Genomic DNA, 22,760 nt, shown 5'->3' on the forward strand with positions numbered 1-22,760 from the left:
GGACAACTTTCCAATTTTGATATACAAATAGCAGTGTTAACTAGGCTACAGGATATGATAACCATGTTTAGAGTTTTGAAGAACTGCCAAACTGTTTTCCAAAGTGGCTAGACCATTTTACACTGCCACAGCAGTATATGAAGGTTCCAATTTCTCCACGTCTTCAGTTAACACTTATTGTCCATCTTTTTTTATCAAAGCCACCATAGAGGGTATGAAGTGGTACCTCACTGTGGTTTGGATGGGCACTTCCTTAACAACAAAGAATTTGGGGCTTCTTTCAAGGGCTTCCTGGACATTTCAGCATCTTCTTTGGAGAAATGTCTGATCAAATTCTTTGCTTAATTGGGTTGTCTTTATTCTTGACTGTAAAATTTTTTATATACCCAGAATAAAAGTTTATCAGATAAATGATTTGCAAATATTTTCTCTTATTCTATGGGGTGTGCTTTCACTTTCTTGATGGTATCATTTGAAGCAAAGTTCTAAATTTTTGTAAAGTCCAATTCACCTATTTTTTTTTTCTTTTGTTGTTTGTGCTTTAGATGTCATACCTAAGAAATCATCACCTATTCTATCACAATAAAAAGAAAAAACAGAATCTACTGTCTAATCTAAGGTCATGAAGCCTTGTATCTACTCTTTCTTCTAAGAGTTTTATAGTTTCAAGTGTTACATTCTGATCTATGATTGAGTTCATTTATACATATATGAGTGAACAAATGGTCCAAATTCATTCTTCTGCATGTGGATATCAACTTGTCCCAGCACCATTTGCTGAAAAAACTATTCTTTATTGAGTTGTCTTTGCACTCTTGTTGAAAATCAATTGACTATAAATGTTAAGTATTTATTTATGGACTTACATTCTATTCCACTGATCTGTATGTCAACCCTACCCTTTATGCCAGCACCAGACCGGTTTACTTACCATAGCTTTGTAGTAGGCTAAGTCCTCTAACTTTGTTCTTCCTTTTCAAAATTGTTTTGACTATTCAGGGTCCCTTGTATTACCATATGAATAGGAAGATCAGCTTGCCAACTTCTTCAAACAGGCAGCTGGGATTTTAATAGGCAGTGTGTCAAATCAATTTGGGGAATGGTGTCATATTAGGTCATTTGATCCATGAATATAGGATGTCTTTTCATTGATTTAGATCTTTAATTTCTTTCAATGATGTTTTCTCTCTTTCAGAATATATGTTTTATACTTTCTTGTTAAGTTTATTCTTTTTCATTCTTTTTGATGCTTTTGTGAATTGAACTGCCTTCTTAGTTTCATTTTTGGATTATTCATTGAAAGTGTATAGAAATACAACTGATTTTTATATACTGATTTTGTATCCTACAACCTAACTGAATTCATTTATTAGTTTTAATTGCCTTATAGTGGATTTCTTACATGATCATGTAATCTGCAAACAGATTTTTTTACTTCTTTTCCAACCTGGATGCCTTTTATTTCCTTGTCTAACTGCCACAGTTAGAAGCTTCCATACAATGTTGAATAGACATGGCATAAAATGACATCCTTTTCTTGTTCCTGATCTTGGAAAAAATTCAATTTTTATCACAAAGTATGGCATCAGCTGAAGGTTTTCAGGGGTATTCATCAGTGGCTTTTATCATACCAAGAAGCTCCCTTCTATTTCTAATTTGCTAAGTGTTTTTATCAAGTAAAGGGGTAAGATTCTGTCAAATGCTTTTCCTGTACCTATTGTGATGATGTTCAAAATCCTTCAAGCTAGGCTTCAACAGTACGTTTCTGGAGAACTTCCAGATGCACAAGCTGGATTCAGAAAAGGCAAAGTAACCAGAGAGCAAACTGCCAACATCCACTGGATCATAGAAAAAGCACGGGAATTCCAGAAAAACATCTACCTCTGCTTCATCGACTACACTAAAGCCTGTGACTGGGTGGACCACAACAAACTGTGGAAAATTCTTAAAGAGATGGGAATACCAGACCACCTTACCTGCCTCCTGAGAAACCTGTATGCAGGTCAAGAAGCAACAGTTAGAATCAGACATGCAACAACGGACTGGTTCAAAATTGGGAAATGAGTACATCAAGGCTGTATATTGTCATCCTGCTTATTTAACTTATATACAAAGTACATCATGCTAAATGTCAAGGTGGATGAATCATAAGCTGGAATCAAGATTGCCAGGAGAAATATCAACAACCTCAGATATGCAGATGACACTACTCTAATGGTAAAAGCAAAGAGGAACTAAAGAGCCTCTTGATGAAAGTGAAAGAGGAGAGTGAAAAAGCTGGCTTAAAACTCAACATTCAAAAAAACAAAGATCACGGCATCTGATTCCATCACTTCATGGCAAGTAGATGGGGAAACAATGGAAACAGTGACAGATTTTATTTTCTTGGGCTTCAAAATCACTGCGGACGGTGACTGCAGCCATGAAATTAAGACACTTGCTCCTTGGAAGAAAAGCTATGACAGAACTAGATAGTGTATTAAAAAGCAGAGACATCACTTTGCTGACAAAGGTCCATACTGTCAAAGCTATGGTTTTTCTAGTAGTCATATACAGATGTGAGAGTTGGACCAGCATCAAAGAATTGATACTTTTGAACTCTGGTGCTGGAAAAGACTTTTGAGAGTCCCTTGGACAGAAAGAAGAATAAACCAGTCAATCTTAAGGGAAATCAACCCTGAATATTCATTGGAAGGACTGATACTGAAACTGAAGCTCCAATACTTTGGCCACCTGATGTGAAGAGCTGACTCATTGGAAAAGACCCTGATGCTGACAAAGATTGAAGGCAGGAAGAGAAGGGGACAACAGAGGACAAGATGGTTAGATGGCATCACCAACTTAATGGACATGAGTTTGAGCAAACTTCGAGAGATGGTGAAGGACAGGAAATTCTGGTGTGCTGCAGTCCATTGGGTTTCAAGAAGTCAGACATATCTTAGCAACTGAGCAACACAACTGTGATGATAATGTCATTTTTGTCCTTTACTATTATGGTTACACTGATTTCCATATGTTAAACCAACCCTGCATTCCTGGGATAAATTCTAGTTGGCCATATAGTGTATAATCCTTCTGATATGATGCTGGATTCAGTTTGCCTGAATTTTGTTGAGAATTTTTTTTTTTTGCGTCTATAGTCATGAAGGATACTGCCTGTAATTTTCTCTTCCCATCATGTCTTTGTATGTATGAGATTGTTAACAGAGTAATAATATCCTCAAAAGATAAACTAGAGACATTCTATTTACTTCTTTATTGTCAAAGAGTTTGCGGAGAATTTGCATATGGTAGATTTGACAGAATCACCAAATATGAAGTCATCTGAGCTGGAGCTCTTTGTGAGACGTTTCCTGATTTTTAATTCAATATCTTTATTGTTATTGGACTATTCAGATTTTCTTTTTTTTTTTGAGTCAATACCCAGGAATGCATACATTTTATTTGTGTTGTCTAATTTGTTGGCATGTAATTTTTCCTAGTATTCTCTCACATTCCTTTCTATTTCTATAAGGTTGGTAGTGATGTCCTCTCTTTCATTCCTGATTTTATTAATTGTGAGTCTTGTCTTTGTTTCTCTTGGCCAGACTAGCTTAAGGTTTCTCAGTTTTGTAGATCTCTTCAATTCTTGGTCTGTTGATTTTTGCTTTTTTCTCTATTTCACTTATTTCTAATTTAGTATTCATTTTTTCCTTCCTCTGCTTGCTTTTAAATTAGTTTGTTCTCTTACTAGTTTCTTAAGATGGAAGTTTAGATTACTGATTGAAGATATTTATTCTTTTTTAATACAGCTGTTTATAGCTATAAAGTTCTCTCTAAGCACTGCTTTCACTGCATCCCCAAAGTTATGGTATGGTGATTAATTTTGTGCACAGAGCATAGTAAGTGCTAAATCAACATTCATTCTTGAACAATGAATTACGGCAGGTTTTTTTTAATGGTGGTAAACCACACATAAAATTTACCATTTTAGCCACTTTCAAGCGTATAGCACAGCAGCAGTACATTCACATTATTGTGCAACCAGCACTACCATTTTACACTGTATTTCTGTTCTCAGTCATTTCAGACTATTTCCTAATTTTCCTTGTGATTTCCTCTTTTATCCATTGGTGATTTAGGAATGTGCTGTTTAATTTCCATATATTTGTGAATTTCCCAATTTCCCTCTGTTAGTGATGTCTACTTTCATTCCATTGTAGTTCAGAGAATGCACTTTAAATGACATCCATCCTTTTAAAGTTACTGAATCTTGTTTTATGGCACAACAGATAATCTATCCAGGAGAATGTTTCACATGCACTTGAGAACAATGTGTACTCATTTTTGTTGAATGTGGTGTTCTATAGATGTCTGTCCCTTAATGATTCAAAAGAGTCTATCTGCAACTAGATCACCTTTAAGAAAACAACGGCCAGTTATCTAAACCTTAAATTTTTCAGGGAATTAATTCCCTGGCGGTCGAGTGGTCAGGACTCGCATTTTCAACTCTGCCTTGGGTTCAGTCCCTGGTTAGAGAACTAAGATTCTGCACACTGCATGGTGCAGCCAAAAAATAGATAAAATAAATCTTAAATTTTTCATATTATCCCCCATTTTTATACTGACTAGTTACTCCATATATATATTTGTGCATATATAGATAGATAGATAGATATATAGATAGATCAGGTCTTCTCTTTAAAAATAGAAATCTCAGTTTTAAGCACCATATTAAGAATTGGTTTCTAAGAGTGAAACCTACCGAAAAGGTTAGCAGAAAAGAGCATATATACTCACACAAGAGATTTCCTATCAGGTTCTGAAACATTAAATCCCCAGGCTTAGGTGAATAAGAGGAGAGGAGAGCATTTGATACGTCATTTGATAGCATGACAGCTGACATGGCCATCCCAAATTTCCCAAGGGAGCTGGGTTACACCAGCAAGAGAAACAGAAAACCCTATTTACTGGTCATTCAATGTAAAGACAGAAGGTGTAAGAGGGCTTGGGGTATAAAAAGCATGGGGAGTTTTTTTCTGCTACTGAATAAAGAAGTCAAGCTATAGAGAAGTAATACAGCAATAGTTTAAAATTTGGGTTTCATTTCAGCAATTTAAAATAAGCACAGGTACTTCACATTTGAAATAGCACTTTCCAATCCACTAAGTGATTATACAAATGCTACCTTCTTTATTCTCCTACAAAACTTCTTTAAGACTGTTATTGTCGTGCCTACTTACAGATTCAGAAGCAAGGAGACTTCCACGGTCACACAGTATGAAACGGAATCAATATTTGAACCTGAGCTTTTAACTCCAAATCCAGGGCTATTTCCACCAGGTCACAGCTACTGCTTTCTCATCAAGAATACACACAACTCTCTATGTACTTTAGACCTGTGTACACATAACTTGGGCTTCCCAGGTGGCTCAGTGGATAAAGACTCCACCTACAATTCAGGAGATGCAGGTTTGATCCCTGGGTCAGGAAGATCCCCTGGAGGAGGGCACAGCAATCTACTCCACTATTCTTGCCTGGAAAATTTCATGAACAGAGGAGATTGGAGGGCTACAGCCCATGGGGCCGCATAGAGTCAGACAAAACTGAAGTCACCTAGCACGCACGCACACATAACTTAGGAAAAAGACCTACGGAGGAAGCATACATACACCACACTTAATGATCCCAAAGTAAGAGCAGAATAGCCTGAACAGAGAGCAGCAACTCGTCCTGGCACAGTGACACATACTAAGCAGGGGCTCCAGAAACAAAGAACAAAGAGGAAGAACGACATGCACTCCCAGAAGTAAACCTACTTATCAGCAATCCTTAGCTCAGAGAGCTCAGTACTTCCCACAAGATACCTATGGCAAGCTAAAGGTACGGTCAAAAGTGGGAAAGAGAAAGAAGAAAAAGGGTAACTCATAACCACTGAGGAAACTAGCTGAAGGGTGAACAGAAACACTCTGTTACTATTTTTGCCACTTTCTGTGAATATATAATTATTCCAAAATGAAAAGAGGAAAAAGTGAAAAAAATGCACATAACATGCACAGGCTTTTGGTCGTAGTTTCTTAAGTTCACTGAACACCTAACGTGCTAGCCAATCTGCCAGATGCTGCTGTCAATGAGCTCCAGGTCTACTAGAAAGGGAAAGACAAGTGAACAATCTATTTCAACACAGTATACCACAGTGCTTTCCTAGAAGATCAGCTACTTTTCTGATGACTCCTCAAAAGACAAAGAAAAAAGAGACACTACAACAGTGAAACAGACGTAAGGGTGCCCCAGGGAAAGCTCTTACGGGCGCACTGCCATGAGAACACATGCTCTATTGCTCTCACCCCCAAATCACTTCCTTCGCTTCTTATTCCTTGCTCCAGAAAGATTCAGACTGAAGACACAGAATCTGATGAACTAGGAAGACCTACAGTCACAGAGATTTCAATGATAACGAATTCTGTGCATGCTGAAGTTAAAAAACTGAAATAAGGCTTTACAGATTCATTTAATCATTGAATCTTATTAGAGTTAGCTTCATATCTTTTCAGTGCAGTGTAAGTGACCTGGCAGAGAAAAATAATGGCAACATCAGCTAAGCAACAACAAGGACAATGAAAACACAACTTCACATACAGCTTCCAACCCATCCACCATTCAAACAGATTTCAAGCATACAGACTTTAAATCTGTACTTTACTAAGCTTACACATAACAGTTAGGGAAATTTTGCTGTATTTCTCAGATCAACTATAACAGAACACTGCTATTACTACAATAACATTTTTTATATTCATATTTTTTGAATTTAGGGAAAAAATTTCCAAAAGAAAAGGACAAAAAGAGATCTGTGCCTTGCCTATGTCAGTATGCACTGAACTGTACATACAGATGCTCACTTTTCAAATTGAGTTGTGAGTGCCTCAATATTTTTCCAACATTGACTTGTTCCTACTCATCACTAACATGGTTTTCTTTAAAATACAAAAAAACCCTAACTCTAGTCCCACACTTAAACAAATCACTTAAGGGCTTCCCTGGTTGTTCAATGGTAAAGAATCTGCCTGATGTTGCAGCAGACAGGGGTTTAATCCCTGATCTGGGAAGATCCCACAGACCTCGGAGCAACTAAGCCCAAGCACAACTATTGCACCTGTGCTCTAGAGCCCAGGAATCGCAACTACTGAAGCCCATGAACCTCAGAGCTGGTGCTCTGCAACAAAAGAAGCCACCACGAGAAGCCAACATACCGCAACTAGAGAGCAGCCCCTGCTCTCTGAACCTGTAGAGTGGCCCCACTCTCCGCAACTACAGAAAAGTCCGCAGAGCAACGAAGACCCAGCACAGTCAAAAAAAAGAAAAAGAGTAAATAATTTTTTAAACATCACTTAAGAATGTAATTTAATATAATCAAATACACATTTTAACATATTGTTGATGAGAATAAAATTCATAACTATCTAGGACAATTTGGAAACATCTATCAATAAGCTTTCAATATACGTCCTAATCCAAGAGGTCCAAAGCTAAGAATTCATCTAAGGAAATAATTTGTTAAATACATTAAAATGTATAAAGCTGTTTATTGCACCTGTTCGTGAAAAAACCTTTTTGATGAAAATAAATGTTTCAGAGAAGGAAATTATAAAAGACATTACAGTACATACAAACAACAGCATACCATGGAGACACTGAAAACCAGAATGAAAACACACGCTTCTTGGCCTGGAAAAATATCTACAATCAATTCAGTGGGGGAAAAAAAGCAAACTAGAAAACTACACATTTATGATTTTTTTGTTTGTTACATAAAAAGTAGTCACTTACATTGTTGGTGCACAGAAAAAGTATGGACAGAAACACACCAAAGCATTAACACTCTATTTTTCTACAATGAAAATGTACTATTTATGTAATTTTTTAAAATATGTGTTAAACCCAGAAATAAACATACACACCTATAGTCAACTGACCTTTGACAAAGGAGATGGAATACACAATGGAGAAAAGACAGTCTTTTCAGCAAGTGGTTGTTAGGAAAGCTGGACAGCTGCATGCAAATCAATGAAGTTAGAACATACGCTCAAACCATACAAAAAATAAACTCAAAATGGCTTAAAAACTTAAATACAAGACATGACATCATAAAACTTTTAGAAGAGAACATGGCAGAACTCTCTGACCTAAGTTATAGCAAGGTTTCCTTAGGTCAGTCTCCCAAAAAGAAATGAAAATAAACAAATAGGATCTAATCAAACTTACAAGCCTTTGCATAGCAAAGGAAATCATAAACAAAATGAGAAGACGATGTTCAGAATGAGAGGGAAAATTTGCAAATACTACTACCAAAAAGGGATTAATATCCAAAATATACAAACAGTTCTTATAACTCAATAACAAGAAAACAAACAACCTAAACAAAAAATAGGCAGAAGGCTTAAATAGACATTTCTCCAAAGAAGACATACAAATGCCCAATAGGCACATGAAAAGCTGCTCAATACTGCTAACTGTTAGAGAAATGCTAATCAAAACTACAATGAGGTATCACCTCACACTGGTCAGGATGACCAACAAAGTCTGTAAATAATAAATGCTGGAGAAGGTTTGGAGAAAAGGGAACCCTCCTACACTGTTGGTGGGAATATAAATTGGTACAATCACTATGGAGAACAGTATGAAGTTTCCTTAAAAAAACTAAAACTAGAGTTACCATACGATCCAGGAATCCCACTCCTTGTCATATATCTGGAGAAAATTCTAATTTGAAAAGATACGTTCATCCCAATGTTCACAGCAGCGCTCTTCACAATAACCAAGGCATAGAAACAAACTGAATGTCCACAGACAGATGAATGAAGATGTGGTACATATATGCCATGGAACACTACTCAGTCAGTAAAAGAATCAAATAATGCCATTTGCAGCAACATGGATGGACCTAGACATTTTCATACTAACTGAAGTCTGACAGGGAAAGACAAGTATCAGGACATCACTTGTATGTGGAATCTAAAATATGATACAAATGAACTTATTTACAAAACAGAAACAGACTCACAGACACAGAAAACAAACTTCTGTTTACCAAAAGGGAGAAGAGGTGGGGGAAGGATAAATTAGGAGTTTGGGATTAGCAGAGATACACTACTATATATAAAACACACGGCCAACAAGGTCCTTCTGTATAGTACAAGGAACTATAATCAATATGCTGTAATAAATCATAATGAAGAGAATGAGAAGATATATGGGTAATGGTATCACTTTGCCATACACCAGAAACTAATACAACATTGTAAATCAACATACAACAATCAAAAAATTTTAAAAGAAAAGAAAATGGCTAAAGTAACAGTGGTCCTGGGGAATTTCCTGGTGGTTCAATGGTTAAGAATTCGTTTTGCAACATAGGGGATGTGGGTTCAACCCCTGGTCAGGGAACTAAAAACCCCACGTGCCACGGAGCAACTGAGCCTGCACACCACAACTACTGAGCCCGTGAGCTCTGGAGTCTGTAATCTGCAACAAGAGAAGCTTGCATGCCATAACGAGAGGAGAGCCTGCACACCACAGCGAGACCCAAACAAACAACAGTGGTCATAACAGAACGTCACTGCCAGCCCGCACACACAGGTTATCTGGAAGACCATTTAAGAAGCTAGAAACTGCAGCTGCCTCTGGGATTGGGATGTGGAAGAATGATAAAAAGGGTGGAGGAAGGCTTACATTTCATTCTCTATCCTGGTGCACCTTTTAAACTTTTTTTACCATGTACATATAGTATCTAATCAAAGGAAATATACATTTTAAAACATTAAGAAGTATGTTAATATTCTTTCCAGTATAAGCATGACCGTGTCCAATAAATACCAGAAAGTTAGTTGTAAAGTCATAAGGAACTGGAATCCTGAAACCATAGGTATCATCAGTTACTACAAAGAACTGAAAAACATTTTAAAAGCTAGTCATTCAGCAAGTTGTCCATGTCCGTCTCTACACTCATCTCTACAAGATAGCACTGGTAACACCTATAGGGAAGCAAGGGCTTCCCAGGTGGTGCTAGTGGTAAAGAACCTGCCTGCCAATGCAGGAGACCTAAGAAACATGGGTTTGATCCCTGGAGGAGGGCATGGCAACCCACTTCAGTATTCTTGCCTGGAGAACTCCATGGACAAAGAGCCTGGCAGGCTACAGTCCACAGGGTCGCAAAGAATGAGAAACGACTGAAGTGACTTGGCGTGCACGCATAGGGAAGCAAGTGTATTTCTGAAGCTCTTTCAGTCTTGGAATTCTTGCAAAATCAAAAACTGGCAACAAGAAAAAAAAAACCAGGCAAAAAAAAAAAACCTCCCACAAGTAATAAGAAAAAAATGCTCAATTCATTTTTGATCACTGAACTATAGCCATGTTTTAATTCAAAAATAACAAGACAGAGTCATACATGTCTACAAAATTACTCTTAGGTCATATGCTTCTATTACAGTTACGTGTATTAACTAGAGGATTCTCTTACTGCCATCTAGGTTTTGTTAAAATCTCTAAGATGGATAATTTGGCAATATCTCTCACAATATTAATGATACAATTTTCAACCCAAAATGTCAACTTATAAGAATTTATTCATATACATGCAAAATAATTATAGGATTATTTTTCATAGCATAGTTTTACAAATGCAAAAGACTAGAAAAAACTAAACGTTCCTTAATAAAGGGCTGAGTAAATTATGGTATGCTATACAATGGCATACTATTCAACCATGCTTTTCATTTTCAAGAAAAATAATGAAGAAGCCTTTAATGTACTGACATAGACTAATTTCCAAGATACATTAATGTAAAAAAAAAAAAAAGCAAAATTCAATAGTCAATATCTGTACAAAAAAGAAGAGTGGAGAGAAGGCATATATATGCACTATTTCATACACATAATGAATAACACTGGGGTCTCCAAGGGAGGGTGGATGGCAGACAGAAGAGGAAACCTGAATTTTAAATTATGTGTATGTATTATCTGTTCAAAAAAATAAACAGTTTATAATTTTAAAAAATTTAATGCATTTAACTAGAAGTTCTCTCTTCTTTCTAGGTAATTTAAACAAATGAATGGAACTTTCATATACAAGATTTAAACTTGCTCATAAGGCCCACAAGAATACCTCCGAGGTATGCTTTAAAAAAAATTTTACAACCAATAATTCATGTAATAAGCTTGCGACCACAGTAAAAATTATATAATTTTAATAATGCCGTAACTATCCAGAAGCCATCTCAATAGCAACCAACTTTCCAAAACCACAATGTCTAATCCCCACCCCCAAAGTTCCAAAACTGAATGATCAGTCGGTGATTCAAGTAAAGACCTGAAAATAGAAGAGTCTGGACTTTATGAAGACTCAGGGTTCTCTGTAAGTGGTTAGTTTCAAGCTTCTCTCAGCAAGGCTGCTTTCCTGGCCACTTCACATTAGACAATGGGGTTAACGTGGCCAAGAGTCAGGCTCCTTGTCCGTTGTCATAAGCTTCGTCTCCAACCAACACAGCTCTCTCATAAATGGAAGGCAACAGCCAGGCCCCAGAGCGCCCAACCAGGGAGTGTGGACCTGTTCAGGGCCTCACATTCTTCCGATGAAAACAGGAAGGGACACATCCTTCCCCCACCCCCAGATGAGCAGCCCTTCCGTCTTCAGTCCCCCATATGGATTCAACACACCCAACAGGGCACTCTACCCATCTCTTCAATTGTCCCCCTTCCTTGGAATGGAGCTCTTTGGGAACAGGGCTGTCAGCCCCACTTTCTGTCCTCAGGCAAAAACGGTGAAGTTTACTGAGGATTCTGATCAGGGTACACAGTGCATTCTCTACTAATTACCCAGATACACCCTAGAGTAACTCTCTTATTTTAACAGCAGTAGTTCTCATTAAGGGCTGTGCTTTAGGCCCATTCTCATGAAAATCTATGTACACACTTTCTGCTTCCCCTTCGGTCACCCATGCTACCCCAAAACAGATCTAGCAAGCAAATGATCACAAGATGTGTCTCATATTCCAAGGCTCACTCACTCTTCCACGATTCCACAAAATAATCACTACACAATTCAGCTAAATACTGTTATACTGTCTAAACAAATGCTTCTTTGGCAATTTCAGAAATCAACTCCTAATTCTGAAATGAATGAGAAGATAAAAAGATTTTTCCATCATGTTCACTTTATAAATGGAGTCACAGGCCACTGGCATTCTCCACCAATAGGTGAGTTCAATCAGCAACAGGCTAAAATACCATCCTCGTCAACCAACAGCAACTCCACAGGGAACAGTGGGGCACAAGCACATTTCTTTTTATAAAGGGCCACCCTCCTCTGAATGGGATCCCATGTCTGGGCAGGGATCTATTAAATAATAAAAATACTTCATAAATCAGACTTTTTAGACAAAGATACAGCTTTAGATTAAGACACACACCAGGCCCTAAGTCTCCATAAATAAGGCCAGAGGTAGCAAAAGAAAACAGTCAGCATCTCTCCTTCCTACTCTCCCTGGCATAAGCCATTATTCCTACTAAGGAAGGTCAAGCTATTGCTGAATCACTCTGTTGGTTGACAATTAGCTTGAAAGCATCTCAAGGACCGGGTTTGCTCTGGCCTCTCTGATGTTGTTACATCGTTCAGAACTAGAAAATACAAGACTAAAATAATTCCTTTCTTTGTTTTCACTCTTAATAATAAGGATCTGCTAAAATAAGCACTGGATGAATAACCAGAATCTCATGATAAAAGTGTTTATATAACAAGATGCTAAGAAATACCTACTTAGGAGTCAAAACCTACTAGAAAACAAAACACCGAAGGCCAGCCCTTGAAATGAGCCTTCCCCTCCCAGGTATCTGAAAGGCAGATTATAAAATGGACTCCCAGGGGAGGTCTGATCACCTAGGACAAGTAACATTAGACCTTTCGGAACACTAAAGAGTGTGAGGGAGGGAAATCTGATAATACAGACTCAGAGAGAAAGATCAGATACTTTTTCACTAGTTAACTTTTGGGATTTCTAGGCAAAAGAAGAATTTTCTAATGATACTTAATTTTCCTGTTAGAAAGTGATATACACTTATCGCACAAATTCAAAATAATTTTTGAAATTAAGAGCATTTGTCAAAAATGAAAAAGCAAGGTCTAGATATACAAAAATCACATCTAAAGTGAGTAAAATTCCCAATTTAAAATTCATCATAATCATAAATAACAAGCTAAAAATGCTTCAATCATCCATGAAATGAACCCCACATTGTGCAGCCTGAGGTTTATCCATGTATCAAATGTCACATACAGAAAAAATTCCTATGGTATTTGAAAGGTATCAATCCCCACATTTGGGAAGATGACTTAAAAGGACCTGAATTTTAAATCTTAAAGAACTTTATAATATATTGATCACTAATCTTTTAAGAATAATTTTCTGGAAATTCCATGGCAGTCCAGTGATTAAGACTTGGCACTTTCACTGCCTAGGGCTTGGGTTCAATCCCTGTTCAGGGAACTAAGATCCCTCAAGGTACAGCCAGAAAAACAAACAAAAAAACCCCACAAGTTGCAAAGTACAGCCAAAGAAAAGATTAATTTTCTGTAATTACCCAAATATATTCGCAAAGATCTAAGTTTAGCTTCACAATTCAGTCAATAAAACTTACACAGTACTGGACTGGGCATTAGAGTGAATAGGGGAGAAAAGATGGTTAGAAATTGAAAAACAAAGAAATATACAGTCTACTCTGAAGGTCCTTATAATCTACATCAGAACACAAGACTAGACAAAATCTAAAGAAAGGGAACTCACATTTACTAAGTGTATCTTATGTGTCAGGCAGCAAAGCTATAATATGCAACATCCATGAATCCTGTCACAAGGGAAGAAAACAGGGAGGGGCGGGAGGGTGAGGTCAAAAACCCAAAGCACAACATAAATGCCAAGTGATGACCGAGGATAAGTACAGTTTTCATTATGCTGTGCTAACTCGCTTCAGTCTGACCGTCTGACTCTTGGAGACCCCGTGGACTGTTGCCCACCAGGCTCCTCCGTCCATGGGATGGATTCTCTAGGCAAGAATCCTGCAGTGGGTTGCCATTTCCTACGCCAGGGATCTCCCCAACCCCTGGATCACATCTGTATCTTTTGCATCTCTTGCATTGGCAGGCGGTTCTTTACCACTAGTGCCACCTGGGAAGACTGGTGCTGAGACAACTGGACAGCCACATACAAAACAACAAAGTTAGACCCGTACCTCACACTGTTTACACAAAGTAACTCAAAATGGGTCACGAAGATGAATGAAGAGCTGGATCCATAAAACTCTAAGAAGAAAACATAAGCATAAATCTCCATGACCTTAGATTTGGCAATAGATCCTTAGCTATGACACGAAAAGCATGAAAAAATTGATTAACTGGATTTCATCAAAATTACTAAGGACATTATCAAGAAAGTAACAAGACAATCTACAGAATGAGTGGGAGAAAATATCTGCAAATCATCTATCTGGTAAGAGCTTAACGTTCAGAATATTTAAGACCTCCTAAAACTCTAAACCAAAACACACATGTGCTCAGTTTGCAACTCTATGGACTGTAGCACGCCAGGCTCTTTTGTCCAAGGCATTCTCACAATCCAGTTTAAAAATGAGCAAAAGCCCGTACCACAACTATGGAAGCCTGTGTGCCTTAGAGCCCCCTGCTCTACAAGAGAAGCCACTGCAATGAGAAGCCCGCACACCACAACTAGAGAGGACCCCCTTCTCACCACAACTGAGAAAGCCCGTGTGCAGCAATGAAGACCCAGTGCACCCAAAAATAAATAAATAAATAAAAATGGACAAAGGAGAACAGCAAGGTCTTACTGTATAGCACAGGGAACTATATTCAATATCTTGCAGTAAGCTATAATGGAAAAAATATGAAAATATATATACACATGTATAACTGACACACTTTGTTGTATACCAGAAACACAATGTTATAGATCAACTATACTTCAATTTCTTTTAAATGGGCAAAGGACTTGCATGTATATTTCTCCAAAGAAGATATACAAAGCGTCAATAAGCACAAGAAAAGATGCTCAACACCTTAGTCAGTAGGGAAATAAAAATCAAAACCACAATGAGTACTACTTCACACCTACTAAGATGGCTATAATTTTTAAGAAACAAACAGAGATAACAAGTGTTGACAAGGACATGGAGAAATTGAAACCCTTGTACAAAACCGCTAGAAACGTAAAAAGGTACAGCCACTGTGAAAAATTAGGCAGTTCCTCAAAAAGCTAAACATAGAATTATCACACGATCCAGTAGTTCTACTCCTAGGTATTCACTCAGAAGAATTAAAAACAGAGATTCAAACAAATTTGTGAACCAACATACATTACAGCATTAGTCACAATAGTCAGAAAGTGGAAACAACCCAACTTCCAACAGCACATGAAGGGATACATAAACTGGAGTATCCATACAATGGAACATTATTTAGCAATTAAGAAGGAATAACATTGTGACACAGGCTACAATATAAATGAACCTTGAAAATACTATGTTAAGTGAAATAAACTAGTCACAAAAGGATGTATAATTATTCCACTTTAATGAAATAGCCAGAATAGGCAAATTCAGAGATCAGGGCCTGAGGAAGTAGGAAGAATGAGGATTTACTGCTTACAGAGTTTCTGTTTGGGGTGATGGAAAAGATTTGGAAGCAGACTGTGATGACTGCTGCCCAAAGTGAATGTTATTAATGCCACTCACCTGCATACTTTACAACGGTTACAACAGCATATTTTTCCAAAGTAAAAAGAAAAAAAGAGTTTATATAAAGTCTTAAGGAATCTGGCTTGTCCAAGGGTGGATCTCAAATCAAGGACTCAAGTGCAAAAGGGACTGTAGGTTCCGTGATCCAACCAACCCTCATGGAAACCCTCGTGAGAAGACTGCACCCTACATCCTTCCCAACCAGAGAAGAGGCCTCTCCAGATGCTGCCGGATGCTAGCAGCAGACTTTCCCCCAAGACAGCCCACTGACCTTTCCTGCAGGAAAAATAACCTGTGCTGGAAAAAACAGAGATAAGTGGAAGGGAAACTGAAGCATCCAAGAGCCAAACTCTGCTGCTTTGCAGCTGCATGACCAGGACAAATTACTCAAGTGCTCTAACTAAGGCTCAAATTCCTCTCATTATAAAATGAAAACAGCATCTACCTTTAAATGCTGCCTTGAGACCTGCCAAAAGAGCACCTATGGCACCCAGCCTAGTGCCTGGCTCATGTTGGGTGTTCAGTCCATGATGGCTCTTACCGTTGGGACAAGAGGTCTGTTTGCCACCCCTGAGCCAACCAAAGGCTTGGCAGGACATGGCTTGGGTCTGGAGAATTCTATGATTTTTCAGAACTCAAATAAAACACAGACTTCAGAGAAGGAGCTGTTTCTATGCAGTTCAACGACTCTTGGAAAGACTGGCTTATTGTTTGCAGAATGAACCCAGCTACTCTAAATTAGGAAGGGAGCTGCTAGACAATTCACTCTCTCTAGACAACAAGCCTCTGTTCACAATGAAGCCCTGCCTCGACTCACAGAAGAGACGTGCTCTGTGGAGGAACTGAGCAGAAAGTCAGTTAGAAGGTCGTCCTGAGGCAGCTCTCAGGCTATGGTGGCCTCAGCATCACTTGAGGAATCTATTAAAGACACAGATGTCTCACCCCCACTACCAGACATTCTGGTCACTAAATATTTCAGGAAAGGCCCTTGAGCACAACTGTTTAAAGAAACACTTGGAGGGAAGGTACAGCGATGTCCTAAGACTACATTCTGATGTTGACAAACAGACCAGTCTGCCCCACAAAGCAAGAGCTGTGTTTTCCTCCATGCCTATCGAAAAACACACTAGCTTTGGCAACACAAAACATGGAAACCATGGAAGTAAAAGAGATCACCCGCAGGTAATATTCAATTCAACCTATATGTTCTATACTTCTCGCAGGAAAAAAAAAAGGTAAATTTTATTACCAGAACTTGGTAAAATTTTTGTCAAGCGCTCTTAAATTGCTGGGGAAATTATTAACTGATACAAGCTTTTGGTCAGCATTCAGGCAATACGTATCAAAAGTCACCCAATAGTCTCACTTCTTAGAATGATCCAAAGGAAACAACACAAAAAAAGCAAACTACGTGGCAAAAACAGCCACTGTTGTAATATACAGTATTATATATCTTGATATACAATATATAAATATATATATATATATATACACCTGCATATCAAGCATTCTGGTTTACCAGGAATTTCCTGGCGGTCCAGTGGTTGGGAGTTCACTCTTACTGCCAAGGGCCCAGGTTCAACCTCTGGTCAGGGAACTAAGACCCCACAAGTTGCAAGGCACAGCCAAAAAAATAAGGATCCCAGTTTACCAAAATCTGCCATTATCAAATCAAATATGAAAAAGCTATTAAAAATCAAATTGATGCACACTATGTCATTACATGGAAACTATTCATAAGACATGGAAGACCTAAAATGACTTACTGAAAAACAGGGACATATGGACAGGACACTATGAAAAAACTCAGAGGTGGGGAGGCGGGCAGGGGGACAAATGGGTGAAAGGAATCAACAGGTACAAACTTCTAATTATAAAACAAATGTATGGCATGATGACCGCAGTTAACAATACTGTATTGTACATTTGAAAGTTTCTAATAGATTAAATTTTAAAAGTTCTTATCCAAAGGAAAAAAATTCATGAGGTGATGGATCTTGACTTATTGTGATCATTTCATAATATAAAAAAATACTGAATCACTATGCTACACACTTGGAAACCAACATAATGTTGCAAGTGAATTTTATTTCAATACATACAAAAAATGTGATTGGATTACAAAAAAAGAGAGAAGAAAAAACCCTGTGTTAGGATGGCTTGATATAGGTTTTCCCCTGTCTGGTCTCTCAACTTTCTGTATTATTGCTATATTATTGTAACAGGATTACAAATAAGCTTAACTCATTCTGCTTGGAAAGTTAACTGGACAACCGTTCTAGAGGTAGAAGGCAGATTCACTGATCTCAGTCATGCTGAATGAAGATAAATGCACCCAATCGTACCATGGTAGCAAGATGGGCACAGGCCAGTTCTAAATTTTCTTTCACAAAAAGATAAATCTTAACATATTCTCTAACTATTAAATCTTAAATTTACATTTTTTAAAAAGCAAGTATAAACACCCTGAAGGAGACAGGAAACCTGGTCTGGTAGCTATTCACGTGGCAAAAACTATCAGGCAACTTCAGAACCACAACTTCAATATAAGGTGCAAAGTTACGTTGCTAAGAGACAAGTTACACAAAAAGAACATCAGGCTGGAAACAGAAAGCCCAGCTCTCATCCTCGTTCTACCATGTACTGGGATTTAACTCTGAGGTCTTGGGTTCTCATTTGTAAATTGACAGGATAATCATGGTATTTCCCCTGCCTACCTCAGAATTTTTGAAGGGAACAAAGAAGATTATGAATGTAAAAGTGTTCTGAAAATCCAGGGTTTGTTCCCTCAAATCTGGCTGTTAGTATTATGAAGATGTTCCTACAAACAAGGGTAACCGTGTTTAGGAGACACTCCAAACTGATAATAAGCGGATGTGACTCCCATGGGGCTCAGCAGGATCTGGGGCCAAACCTTCCCCTTTACCCCCATGTTCAAATCTTTTAGGAGAATCTATCTGACTGTTACCTGGTCATTTTTTCAATTTGTAAAAGCAAATGCAATCACTGACAAAATTAACATAGAATGCAGGTTTTTTGGGTTTTTTGGGTTTACCTTAGGATTGTTAAAAAACTGTGGCTGCCCAGGCCCGACAAAGACTTAACTGACCAAAATCTCTGGGTGGCTGGCAATAAAGAAGACCAGGCTGTTTGTATTTTAAGAACCTCTCCAAGTGATTCTGGCAACTTGATTACTGCTTTTTTTTTTTGGCTGGACCTTGTGGCATGCAGGATGTTTGTTCCCTGACCAGGGATTGAACCCATTACCGCTGCACTGGGAGCTCAGAGTCTTAACGACTGGACTCCAGGGACGTCCCAGTTACTGCTATTATTATTACGCTGTTATTAACTCTTATCATGAACACATGACAGGAAGTCCATATACTTACTCAGTATATGCCAGTCACTATTCTCAGTATGTTACATATATTATCTCACTTCATCCTCACACAACCCTATAAGGAGATGCTATTAACACTGCCTGCCCTTCACCCTCCTTTTGTAGATGAAATTATTAAAGTACAAAGAGATGATCTAACTGGCCCATGGCCCAAAGCCACAGGGCTAGTAAGTGGCAGAACCAGAAAGCTCACATGTCTGAAAATCCTTGATACAGTTTCCTAACCTAAGACAGTAACTATATATTCTGGTCAGGTCATATCAAATTCTGCTTTATTTCATATATTGCATTTAGAGGACCATAACAAACAAGAGCTGTCTAAAGAGAACATGGTGAAATCAGGTTAAACCACGCAGGGACAAAGAGCCTAGGGCTGTTTACATACTTCAGCATTACAGGGATGAATTTGTAACATTTTATCTGTCTCCTCCATTACACTGTGAGTGAGCCCTTGAAGTGTGAGAACCATGTATGTCTTTTCAGCTATATCCTTGTGGTTCCTGAAAGTGAAAGTTACTCAGTTGTGTCCGACTCTTTGCAATTCCACGTACTATACAGATCATGGAATTCTCCCGGCCTGAATACTGGAGTGGGTAGCTGTTCCCTTCTCCTTGAGATCTTCCCAACCCAGGGATCGAACCCAGGTCTCCCACATTGCAGGCGGATTCTTTACCAGCTGAGCCACCAGGGAACTAAAGAAAGGGTTTAATAAATTAATCAATAAATCTAGAAAAGGCTTGACGACTGCCCTGGGAAATGAAAGACTATTTCATGGAAAAGAAACAGATTTGATTCATGTTGCTTCAGAGGGTACTAAGATCAACAGGCAAAGGGGAGGGGCAGAGTGGAGACAGTCTAGAATATCTTTCCAGCAATCCCGACCTGTCCAGTGACAGGAAAGCAGGCTGCAGTTTGAGGCTCAAGCCCAGAATACAGCAGACAAAAGGCAGGATGCTGGACTATGGGGCCTCTCAGAGCTCTTCCAAGGCTCCAATCCTTTTATTCTAAGTTAATATACACTGGTTTATTCCTTCACACTTTCTAGAGACTGGTTACACAAGGCCAGTAGTCCAAGCACAGAGGCTACTACAAAGTCTTCTACAAACTCCCAGAACCCTCAAGGACCCAGAGAAGAATAAATCACCAGAGGAATCTTCCCAGGAGGAAGGTAATGGATACAACAGGAATCAACAAGGAGTGAGGAGACTTCAGGCAAGAAACAGGAGAAAAGTCAACAAAGGTGTTACGGGAGAAATGCTGCCATTTGAACATATCTGAGCTACATCTTCAGGGATGCCTGTGGGAAAGTGGATCCCTAAAGATGCTTGTGGGAAAGTGGATTCTGTGGAGGTGTCATAAGAATCTGAGGAGGAAGAGCATTCAGCCTGGCAGTAAAGGTCTGAGCTCAAGGGAGATGGAGAAAGCCCTGCAGTGTGAAGACGCGGCTAACACTCAAGAAATTGTGTTAAAAAGAAAAGGCCTTTAGAGGTCAGTTAACCAAACACACACACTCTTTATGGATGCTGACCTGGCTGCACTCAGTAAAGAAAGGTTAGTTTACTTTCTTAAATTACATTTTACAAACCAAAGACTGAATCATCAGTGATTCTGTTTTCAAACATTATTTTCTGCTACTGTCTATTCTTTTCACTATGTGACAACCAGACCTGCAATCATCAAAGTTGTTATCAAAACTCAGCTCTGAGCCTAATATGTTATCATCTCGTAAATGATTATAACATTTACCAATAGTACTATGAAATAAAAAGCATTATCCAACAATCTAAAAAGCTACAACTTTATAAGTAGAAGATTGTTAAGAATAAATGGAGTCTTGAAAAAATTAATTTATGTCTGAGGTACAAAAAACTATCTCACCCAACTTATAAACTGTGAGATTGAGCCATCTAAAAAAAGGGGGGGGGGAATTAACAAAGGATTAAAGGGAAAAAAATCAAAATCCCAAACCAGTGAACAAAACATAACACGTGTGAACAATAAACTTAATGGTCTTCTGGCCATTCATGTCTCAACATCCCTGTCAAACTATTTTAAGGATCTGAAACCTTGCTCTATAAAAAGCAAGTTCCCATCATCTGAACTACACTTAAGAGATTCTATGGCAGTACTTACTGAAGCATAAAAAACCAAGCTTCAGATTTTTGCTTCCTGTTAGTACAAAAAAATGTCTACCTCTTTCAGGTAAAGTTGAGCCTGTGGCCAAAATCTTGGCATTCTAGGAGATTGAGGTTTTCAGTTCTAACACTAATTTAAGGTGCAAAGGCTTTTTCCCTATTCCCTACCACTTAGATTGTAACATGGAGATAAATATTTGAAAACTCCACCACCAACAGTCTCTTCAAAGGATTTCTGACTTTGGTTAACCTTAGTTAGGAGAATACAAAACTACAGCTGAAAACTCTTTAAAATCCTAAAACATCTACATGTTAGCTGATAAAGCTATTAATTTCAGAAACTGAGCACTGAGTAACAATTGCTAAAAAAGGTGCAACTACACAATCTTACAAAGAGGGATAAGCAAACAGCTCACCAAAATTTAAATCTTTCTTAGCAAATGGAAAAGATAAGTAATATCTAGTAACTCTGGGACACTGTGATGTTATTTTTCTTATCTACATGGTCTCTGCATCAATGTTACTATTCTCCACTCCCTTGACAAGCAAAAGGAGCCCACTGTCCAGGATTTCTCTGACCAAGAGGACAGTAAATGTCACAATAACAGTAATAAAAGCAACAATTTCTAAAGCCATCATTTATACCAGACTCTGGCACCCGAACAGGGTGCAAGGCACATGGCAGCAAGCAACTATTTCTCACTTCTGACTCTTCTGCATCACTGCCTCCCAAAGGACTAGAGAATCTAGAGCTCTGGATGTCATATCTACAAATGAAAGTATCAAGTTTAAAGAGCTCACAGGTTCTACAAATGGTCAACACTAATGAACGAACCTCAAGACAGAGAAACTCACCCAGATGCAACAAAACATGTTTCAATGCTCCACCTAATTTTTGTTTTTAATTTTAGGAATAAACACAAGTTGTTGTTGCTGTTGTTTTTAAATTATGTAATAAGTGAGACTCGAAAACCCCAGACTCATCCGAGCGGCTTGGAAAACGAGAAAGCAAAAGGTGATGAGTTCCATTGTACCCAACCAGGCTAACGTGCAAGATCACACACTCCTCTCCGTCAGAGCGTCCCTGCCAATACCGAAGAACAACAAAGGCAAGTTGAGGAGGCTGCACAAGGCTTAACTCAGCACTTGTCCGCTTTCCCAGCCTCCGAAGCAGCTCGCTGCGGGCCCGGGGACCTCCGGCACCCTACGCATCCCGCCCGGCCCGCGCTCGGCTTTGTCTGGCCCGGCTGGACCCCTTCCCTCCGGATTTTCTCCACACCCACCACTCGCCCAGTAGTAGTTGTGGGGGGTTTCTCCCTCTCGCCCCCTCCCCTCGCAAGCCCCGGCTCTTTTCAAAAGCGACTTCTCCTACCAGGCCCGAGACTCGGGTCGGGAAGGGGGCCCGGGGTGGGGTCCGGGAGAGAAGAGAGAGGGGCACACAAAGA

At 38.7% G+C, this 22,760-nt stretch overlaps 1 protein-coding gene across 18 annotated transcripts in view; it reads right to left on the minus strand.

Moving 5' to 3' along the window:
* CLASP1 (cytoplasmic linker associated protein 1) overlaps positions 1–22,760 on the minus strand; it is a 274,282-nt gene that overhangs the window by 237,416 nt on the left and 14,106 nt on the right. The window lies entirely within an intron of this gene.

The sequence above is a fragment of the Giraffa tippelskirchi genome, chromosome 3, assembly GCF_054371585.1.
Source record: "Giraffa tippelskirchi isolate mGirTip1 chromosome 3, T2T-mGirTip1v1.2.pri, whole genome shotgun sequence".
In the NCBI taxonomy this organism is placed as follows: Eukaryota; Metazoa; Chordata; class Mammalia; order Artiodactyla; family Giraffidae; genus Giraffa; species Giraffa tippelskirchi.